Raw genomic sequence first — 10331 nt, forward strand, 5'->3', positions numbered from 1 at the left:
AACCAGGCAGAAAATAATTGGTGGAGTCCTGTAAGTTAAAATAACTGCATCTTTGCTTGGCAGGAAGAAGGGAAAGGAAGGGACTTGTGAGTTGATATTTTGCCCCAGTTAAAACTAAGCCATTTCTGACAGATGTTTGTCTAGCTCTTATTTTTCTCATCCCAGCATTTTTTAATTCTCTGGCTGAACTTATTCTTTTATGATTCAGGAGCTATCAAGTCTCCATAAAAGATTAAGAGTTCCCTTTGAAAAAGAGACTGTAGGGTGTAAGACAAATTATGTACAGCAGACAAGGGAGAATTTCAGAAGGGAAAATGTCTGACCTAGAAACTGCTGTCATTACATTGCCAGGTCTTCTTTATAGTGAATTCAGGATTAAATAGTTACACGTTGCAGCATATGCTGAGATTTTAAAAATCCTTGATAAAATCAAAAGAAACGTAAAAAAAAAAATCAATTATACCTCACATGGTGTTAATAACATATATCATGTTCTTTGCAAATCCCACAGGAATAAATGCTTATTAAATAAAAACCTTGGCTAAAAGACATCATTCTAGGAAAAAAAATCACATATGGGAGTTCTCCAAATAATATTCTTATGACTGCTTTAATGAGCAATTTCCCCCCCCCCCTTTCTTTGCATGTGTCCAGCTTTGGCTTCTTTACAGATGCTGTCTCTCTCCCAGATTTAGTAAAACCTCTTCTTGGTGCTGGCTGCAGCCTGGGAAACATCAGACCTGCAGCAGACACTGTAAAGCAACACAAAAGCGACACAGATTTGCTGGAATTCTGTGTTTTGGCACCATGTCCCTTGCCCGGGATGCATCAAGGCCCTTTCCAAGAGTGCTGAGAACCTTGCAAGAGTCGAAGGGATGCTGCAGAGGGCACTATTTACCAAGAAAATTAAAATAGACACAGGGTTGGGGTTAAGGAATGAATCATGCTTATAAAACCACCAGGTTTTTCCCTCCCCAAGTTCCCTGGGAATGTCTCTATCCTGAGTTTCCTCAGGATAAAGTGTACTCGCTCAATTTTTATTTTTTTCATGAAGGAAACAATATTTACAAAGAAAATTATATCTGATGTATGTCTGAGACAGACAGTTTTTATATTTTGGGGTTTTTTCCCTGTCTGCAATAAATTGCTGGAAAATGAAAGAAAGTAAAAATATCATTTCATCAAGACTAACATTATACTGTAGCTTTCCACAAAATCAAGACAAAACAGAAAAAAAAAATATCCAAACAGAACAAAAACCTGCCAAAACCTGCCCAAAACCCCCCATCCTGGCACTAGTAAAATGACCTAACCAGATAAGTTGGTCAAGTTCACAGTTTTAATGTTCTAAGAGAAGATGAGCATATCACTCCCGGTAGCACACAGTGCATTTTGTGTGTTAATTTAAACCCAGCCATCCTGCTGGTGACAATCTGCATGTTGTAATCTCCCTGGATGCATTTTGCACAATAATACAATTCTAAATTTTCGTTGGGGATCAGAAGGGAGGAAGACATTAAGGGAGAGGATTGAGAAGGTGTTGCAAGACACAGAACTCTCCATGCCAGCCTCTCACAGTATTCCAGTCACAGCCTGGCTGCATATTTTATCACAGTAGGTAACTTTAAAAATTATTTATGAGACTTGCAGAACATTTAGTGTACCAAAGAAAGGACAAATCCCTTCTGCTCAGTGTACATTTATGTTGAATTCTCACTGGTCTGTAGCGAGGTGAAGATGATGCTCCTCTTCTTTCCAGGGAAAGCAATGCAAAAGTGATCTCAACAGGACTTTGGTGGTTCAGCTCCTGCACCAGCACAGGGCTGGGAAATTATTTTCTCTCCCAGCCATGCCACAGCAATGTAACCTGCCCCATTCCATCAGCAGGAGCTGCTTCCAGCAGCCTTGTGCTGGGTTATTGCCTGACTGAATTAAAAATGCCAGAAAGATGTAATCAGATCAATTTTATGAGTGTTGTTTTGAAAGGAACCATTATCTCCAATTTAGGCTGCACGGGTCAGATCTTTATCTGTTGCTAATAAACTCAATGAATTAGATTTGATTGCAGCCTGGAGACAAGCAGACCCTCTGTCTTGAGATGTTTCCATTACATTAATCAGGAAAATCTGCTTGTTGGTCCAGCCACAAGACACCACCTCCACAATGGATTTCCAAGTCATATAATCTGTTGTGTTCTGTTAACAAGAATAATTCTGCATTTGAGCCAACATGAAATCCTATCACTGGAGCATAATGTAAGTTCCCCATGCCTCACAAAAATTTACTATGTCTTTTTCATCCACTCTACCAAACACAAGGATCTACCACATAGTTTCTTCAATCTCTTGTTTGCTCAGTGTTGTATGACATTTGTAAAGCACTATATGCTCTTCTTCATGTTTCTTTTGATTTTTAAGGGCATTAAAAAATTAGGTCAAACTGTCTGGCAAATACGTTTATCTTTATGAGTGAAATAATAAATTTACAGAATGGTTGGGGTTGGAAGGGGCCTTAAATCTCTTCTGGTGTCACCCCCTGTCATGGGCAGGGACATTTTTCACTATCCCAGGTTGCTCCAAGCTCTGTCCAGTCTGGTCTTGGACACTTCCAGGGATCCAGGCGCAGCCACAGTTTCTCTGGGAAACTTATTCCTGCCTGGAACAGTCAGCCTGTTTCAAATCAGCTGATTTTACCCTGATAAAGTTTGCTTTTTAAACATTGCAAAAAGTAATACAAAGTTTTGATGTACTGACTTGTTGAGAGTCAAATGCCTGCATTTAAGAAGGTTTTCAGCAGATGCTTGTAAGAAAATTTTGACACTAACAATGGTATAAATATGGTAATGATGCAACAGCAAGTTAGCTGGTTCCTAGACAGTGGAATAACAAACAGACTGTAAACATGTTAAATTGATAAGTAAGTCTGTGCATCTATGAATTTTTCCACATGTTGGAGGAAGAGCTGCTTTGCAGCTTCTTTCAGGATGAAACATTTGATGTCATTTATTTCTCCTGTTGGGAGAAGGACGTTGTGAAAATGGCAGAGATGCTTGTGGGATTTCCCTATGCAATAATGCAACATTAGTTTTAGCAGGAGTGCTAATGTCTCTTTTTTATTTCTGTTTCAAACTCTAGCTTTCTGCAACAACAGACAGACTCTCTGATCACTGTGAGTGCTCAGTGATGAGGACAGGAAGGTTCATCTTCTGTAACCACAGTCTAAGCTGACAGTCAAACAGTATCAGCAGAACCTCCTTCTGATACAGGCAACTGAAATAAATTTGTCAGGGATTTGTAATTGAAACTGCGAATATATTGCTTCTGCATGGGGAAATCAGCATGGATTTGGACTGCAGAGGTCAGGGAATATAAAGAATCCCCCAGGATAGCCCAGTCACTGTGCTAAGGGGGGATGCAGGATTTGGTTGGCAGCTGTTCACAGCTAAGGCTCCAACTGATGGCCAATTCATCCTAGCTCCATCCAGCCTCAAAGGAACTTGGCAGGGGGAATCTTTGCAGAGATTGAGCAGGTTTATTTCTTGGACATCCACTGGCTTGTTATCACCTTTGTTTTGTTCTGGAAATCTGTGTAAATCAGTGGTTATGACAATTCTAATTGTTATGGATTTCCACTGAAGCATTAACACCAGTAGTTAACATTAATAAAGTTGTATTTCCTTTGTTTTGTGAAGGTGAGAGAAGAACAGACCAGCACTGAAAACCCCAGAGGTCCTGGCTTTGTGAGGGCAGAAATCCAGACCACTTTAGAGCCTCATTCCAGAAGGGTGGTTGGACCTGCTCCCAGCACTGACTGCCTGGAGGAGAACTTCTGTGGGTAAATTTTATACACAGTGGTAACAGATCAAGTTGGACAGTGGTATATCTGACACATTCTGACATCTAAATTACAGACTTCAAGCCCCTTGCCAGCCTTTCTTGCTTTGCCCCCAAAAAGCACATTTTCCTAGAAGCTGTCCTGGGGCTGACACGCTCCCCTGGCCTCTGCTGTGCCCAGGGCTGATCCCCTTGTTCTCTTATCCAATACTTTGATGAACACTGAAGGCTCAGGGGTTGATGCATTTTGGGGCAACCTAAAAACAGAGGCCAGACAAAATTAAAGGAAGAAAAAGCAGTTATAATTCTACTGAAGGCCTTCAGGTACATTTAGGGCAGAAGAAGCCCACCTAGGGGCTACACCCAAAAGTGGAGGATGGGTCACAGGTTTTCACCCTTTTATAAGTTTGGTCCATTTGCATATTGGGGGTTAATCTCCCAATTACTGCTTCAGGTAACGAAGGCATTTACCCCAAGTTTCTCTCCCCAAGTCACTTTTGTTTTACATTTCTGGGCCTAAGGCAGTGAGGTATCCTTGATTGACAGAGAGTAATTGCTGTGTCTGCCCAAAATGGGGAAGCAGCAGCTGACACTGAATATGGAGTTTAGAGTTATACACTAAAGAACTGCAGGATTACAATTGTATGAAAAATACAAACACTAAAATCCTAAGGCATCAGGGTGAGCAGAGCACATTCTTTTTGTTGTGTTGGGCTCCCCATGCAGTGTGTCCTGCTACAAGATTTAAGCAGGCTCCTTGCTATCACCAAGCCCTTTCTTTTTGGAAGCCCAAGACTAATGGCAAGTCTATAAACCAAGTTTAAAATGCAAAAATTAAGTGTTTCACTGAACTGCACATGGTGTGGCAGTGTCTTTAAAGAGGTACAAAAGAACATTTTATTAGTTAATATAGCTTGGCAGGGAGCCCAGGATAAGATTAGATTCTCTGAAAGAACAATAATAACCTTTAAACCAGATACTAAGATCTTTTCCTATGTTTTCATTAAAGTAAACCTACTATGTTAGCAGGCACGAGAGAGATGATACAAAAGCTACCCATAAATAATTTCTTACAACCATTTGTCTTAGGTCCCTTAGGTCTTCTACTGCAGTCAGGTTTGCTATAACAAAACCACAAAACATCATCTTTTGTTGCCTGTGTAAGAGCAGCGTCATCACATTCACAAGTTCCTCAACTGATTGTGCCTTTGGAGTTAAGAGAATTAATTTTGGTAATTTCAGTGAGTAGTGAAGCGTGAACTTACGAGGAATCAGTGTGATTCTTGGTGATTTGCATCAAGAGACATTTTTCATGAACATTTTTTGAGCAAGTTGAATCTATGAGAGAATTTCTCTTTATGGGATCTCTCAAGTCGTATGATCATCTTCAGCATCTCTAGTTCTACAGCTCAAAAAACATCTAAATTAATTTCATTTTGGCTTAGTCTTTCCCAGACAGTTCTTTGAGTGGTGAACTGTGCTGCCTTAGCCATTCGGAATGGAAAATGGGTTGGCAAATGCAGCTCTTGGCATACTGTGACACTGTCTCCCACCCATGCCTGGACCAGATATATCCAGGCTGCAGCTTGTGGAGTAGAGCTGCAACTTCTCTGTGCACATCTTTGAAGTGGTTCCAATCGCTCAATTTCCAGTCTTATTGCTCCCCACCTTAAATTCCTGTTCCTTGGCATATTTTAACCTCATTTAAGGCTAAAAATAATAAAGGGAAGGATGCCATATAGCAGTAATGCTTTCCCCTCACCCCTAAATAATCAGTGGTAAGGCGATAAGAGCTTATGAAAGAGAAATGTTTATGGATTATGTGACTGTATTGATGTACTACCCTCCTATGCAATTAGGTAAGTGCTTTACTTCACATGCCTAAATACTGCCAGAAGATACAGCATCAGATGTTATCACTGCTGCAGCAGAAGGAGAAATTGTCTTGAAAGCCTCATGCTGAAACCAATTTTTAACTAGAGATTAGTTAATCCTTTACCTGTGTACTAAGAGTCATAGGATAATGAAACTGTTTGGATTGGGAGGGACCTTAAATTCCACCCAGTGCCACCATCTCTACAGAGATTTTCAGCTACAGAGGGAATCACAGATAATTTTAAGCCATCAGTACTTTTCAGTATCTTACCTCTCCTTGTTTCTAGCTGTTCTTATGCTCTGCATTTCAGGATATCCAAGGGTGTCTCACAGCACAGATAAAATGATGTGTACTCCTGCCATCTCCATCTCACAGATTTGTGTTGTTGCTTAATTTCTTCCCAAAATCCTCATGGGGATTGAACCCTTCACCACCTCCTGAGCCTCCCTATCTCTTCCACATGGTCATGCTGCCAAGCTTCTACAACTCAGCACACTAAATATGCTGAATTTTAGGACTTCAGGTAGGCACTTGGTGGAGCTTTTTGTTGGTTGGGATTTCTCAAGCTACAGTGAATATTTTCCTGCTTGTGCTTTTAACTTTGAATGAGGCTGTATACCAGGAGATACAGGATTTTATTAATGGGGGCATAAAGTGCTACTAATTTTTAGAAATAGAGAAAAAATAGGTGAAATCATTTGGTTTCTAAAAATTCTTTAAACTCTTCTCACTAATGAATCTCTTTCCAGAGAGATCTTTAAGGCAAATAGTGTTGTTTCAAATTAAAATTTCTGAGAATTTTGAGTGACAAAACCCCAGGGATTTATACTGAAAACAGGTAGGTTTTTGCTGCAGTGCTTTGTCATCAGCATCAGATCTTCCACTTACAATATATGGAATATCCCCATGCAGGGTTTTCAAATACCAGCTCCTTGAACTTTGTGCCATCTTCAGAGTTTTGAGTTAGCATTATTCCCACAGAATGGCTATAAATGAATCATCAAAAAAGCTAAAAGCCATAGAAACTGGTCCTAAATTCCTGTAAGTTTTTTTGTAATTTTCAGTGTGGTAAACTTGCTCATGTTATTCACTGTGTCTGTAGAAAAACAATTTCCTAACTAATTTTTTTACCTCCAGGCCTGTCGCAGATACCTGTTATACAAATATAACTTTGTTTGCAGACAGCATGTGCTGCTAAGCAAAAACATTAACCTGTTTCAGCCAGTGAAAAAGAACAAGTCTTAATTTACACAGAAATACCCAAAGGAAGTTAGGAGCTGGTCAAGCTTGTAGTTACAACCTTCCTTATTTTAACATCCAGGCACCATTTCCTGATGTGGGTTTTGAAGTCTTGTTTTAGTACATTACCACAATGGAAAACCTGCTTTAAATTAACTTCTAGGCTGGAGTCTACTGAGTGAAAATAGAAAATGAACAAAAGAAATCTTGTTGAGTGTTTTGGTTTGGATTTTGGTTAGGGTTCTTTTTATTTTTTATTTATTTTCTTTTTCTTTTTTTCCCAGGTGCTTCCAAAATAATGTGTTTCCCTACAGGCTAGAAATAAAAAGCATCCTATTAAATCACATCATAAATGACCCATGTAGCACAGTTTATTTTACATTACCTAGGTAAGGAGGCACTGAGCCAAATAAATCACAGTGAACAAGGCAATAATTGTTCCTCCTTTTTTATCACCTAAAATATGGAAGTAATGAACAAATGTGATTAAACGAGAATACTGCATTAGTAATAGGCTTTTCATTTATTGTTTTTTAGAGAAATCATGTTCACTGTGGATATGGAAGCCCTTTCCCCTGTATTATCAAGCTGACATTTTGCATATTTGAAAAGGATAATGTTGTACTTGTAAAGTAAGAACAAGCACAAAATGTAGGTGCCTTTCTTTAGAGAGATTTTATGAGCTGGATTTGTTTCGGATTTTTTTCCATGAAAAATTATACGTTCAGGGAGAGGTCAAGGCATCTCTTCAGTGCTTGTATTAAAAAATCTATGATTTTCTGGAGACTAAAGGCCACTGTAGAGTCTTTCTTTCATGTGCCAGCTAGTTTTATTGAAATAAATGGAATTACTAAATGGAGGTTATGTGGTGAAATCAGTTTCTTAACTGACCTGTGTACTTTGCCCATTACTTTTCAGAAGGATTAAGATTTCAGAATAGTAAATTAGATTTAATCATTACAGCTTAAGTAAATGAAATAGCCATAAGGCCAAGTGTAGAAAAAGTGACTTAATTATGATTAAAAATACAAACCCAAGATGAATATATCTTTATGACCAAGATCAGCCGAACAGTTGGCAGGTCTGAGACATAATTAGGTTTTTAAGGGTGCATCTAAATGTCTGTTTAAGGCAATATTCCAGCCTGATCCTTGCTGGCTCAGACCAAGGGCTCTCTCAGTGCTGTCTCTGTGGTCAGCCAGCAGCAGACACAACACAAAAAATAGGAAACAACAGAATTTTGGAGAGGTACTAAATGCAGCATTACATATAGGTGCTTTTTTAGGACACCTTCCCTTTCTTTCTGCTTCACAGCCCAGAGTTCACATTGTCTGTGGACCCTCCTGTTGGTTCCACACTGTGCTCTTTGGATTTGTCTGATCCTTTCCTACCTCCTTCACACATCTTGCAGCAAAGTGTTCCGCAGTGGGATTATGCAATCTGCAAAATGGTTATTTCCTTCTGTTTATTTTTGGTGCCCCTGACCCATTATGGGAAATGCTGTTTGATTCCTGCTTAGCAGGAGGGTGGTGGCAGTACCAGAGCTGAGATTTTTAGTTAGGCGCTGAATTCAGATTCTGAGCTTTTGGGTCATCGAGATTTTGGGAGAGGACAGAGGCTGTTCCACAGCAACACTGCTGTTCTCAGATGGACCCCAAAGCCGTGGACTACATGAACTCAGTGAGCATTTTTGTGGGCATTTTAGACATTTCAAGGACATTTTACAAAAGTGGTCCATAGACTAAGGGAACAATGTCTCTGTGCCACATCAAGAGGGGTGGTGGTTAATGAGGATGTATTGGAGGGTGAGTGGCCTGGGCACAGGAGAGGAGGGGAGAATGGATTGCTTTTGGCTTGAGCAAGGTGAATTTTGTTCACAGCAGCTGGTGTGGGGCTGTGGTTTGGATCTGTGGTGGAGTGTTGACAACACAGGGATGTTTTTGTTCTTGCTCAGCTTGCACAAAGACATTCCTCCTCCTCCCTCCACCCCACCAGGGCACAGGTTGGGAGTGCACAAGGATTTGGGAGAGGGCACAGCCAGGACAGGTGACCCCAAGTGACCCAAGGGACACCCAAGACCTTGCAGCATCCTGTTCTGCATGTAGAGCTGCGGGGACAAGGAGGAGGTGGGGGACATTTGGAGTGCTGGTGTTTGTCAGCATGACATGTGACAGAGCCCTGATGTCCTGGGATGGCTGAGCACCTGCCTGCCCATGGGAAATGAGCAGTGGATTCTTTGTTTTGTCCCAATTCTCTCCCTGATCCCACCAGGGCAGGGTGGGCAAGGGGCTGCATGGGGGTGACTTTCTGGTTGGTGTTAAACCATGTCTCGCATAAATCATGACAGCTGATCATGAGGATGGGTGATCTACTCCCTCACAGTGATGCTATATTATGTCTCAGGAGTGAATTCTGCTCGATGTCCTTACATGACTTGAATTTGTAAGTAGAAAGGGTCAGGCCACGTCAAACTCTGAAAATAGGCTGTGGGAGAGCCTAGTAACAATCCAGTGTAAAGCCTGGTTACTCAGATAGTCAAAATTCAATCTTATTTCCCCACAGGAGCCTTCTAGGATTGATCTGGATGCACAGGCCCACTTGTCCTCGCTCAGGGGAGCAGTGATCAACCTTTGCAGAGAGGGCTGTAATCCCCATTTTCCATTACTGGCAGGCATGAAGCAAACTGACACTTCATAACGCATTTTGTAATCCTGTTGGGATGAAAAAATCCCAGCAGCATAATCCTCACTTGGCCTTGTGACTCTCTTGTGTACAAAAAAATAAAGGAAGAACTGTGCATATCTTTTCTCCTCTTTTGTTTAATGTCTTACATAATTTAGACAGACAAAGCACCTCAAATTCACCTTTCCCTAAAGCACAAACCTTCTAAGAGCATTGTTCTCTCACCCCACATCACCTCCATGGATTATAAATAAATTCCTGGAGCCAGCTCACAGAACTGGCTCACAAGTCAAATACTTGGGAGAAGAACAGAGGGAAGAGTTGGGCCAGCTCCCACCAGCTGTCCAGTGATGTGATCAACACATTTGTGCATCTGTGCTAGCTCTGACCTGCCAGCCAGTCTGGGAAATACATTGCTTATTTGGATCTCCCACACAATGGTATCCTGCAGGATTAGACCTCTCAGTTTAAAGACGAACAGAACCAACTCATCAGGACCAATAATTAACACTTTTGTCAGGGTTTTTAGGGCCAAATGACACTGAATGCATTGCACTCGTGGGTTACAACAGCCAACAAGCAAAAAATTGACTAAGCTTCAAGGTAATGTGTTGAAGGAGTCATGAACCTCTATGCCACACTGTGTCCATATTCACCCCAAATTATCTCACTCTCACTGATATTAGCAAATCTTTTGAGCA

General features: G+C 40.8%; 1 long non-coding RNA gene across 1 annotated transcript; it reads left to right on the forward strand.

Annotated features, from left to right (window-relative positions):
* The first annotated feature begins 8522 nt into the window (after nucleotides 1–8522).
* Nucleotides 8523–9747, forward strand: LOC116184571 (uncharacterized). Its single transcript, XR_004149326.2, has 2 exons — nucleotides 8523–8628; nucleotides 9511–9747. It is a non-coding gene; the product is annotated as an uncharacterized LOC116184571 (long non-coding RNA).
* Nucleotides 9748–10331: the final 584 nt, after the last annotated feature.

The sequence above is a fragment of the Lonchura striata genome, chromosome Z, assembly GCF_046129695.1.
Source record: "Lonchura striata isolate bLonStr1 chromosome Z, bLonStr1.mat, whole genome shotgun sequence".
NCBI classification, from domain to species: domain Eukaryota; kingdom Metazoa; phylum Chordata; class Aves; order Passeriformes; family Estrildidae; genus Lonchura; species Lonchura striata.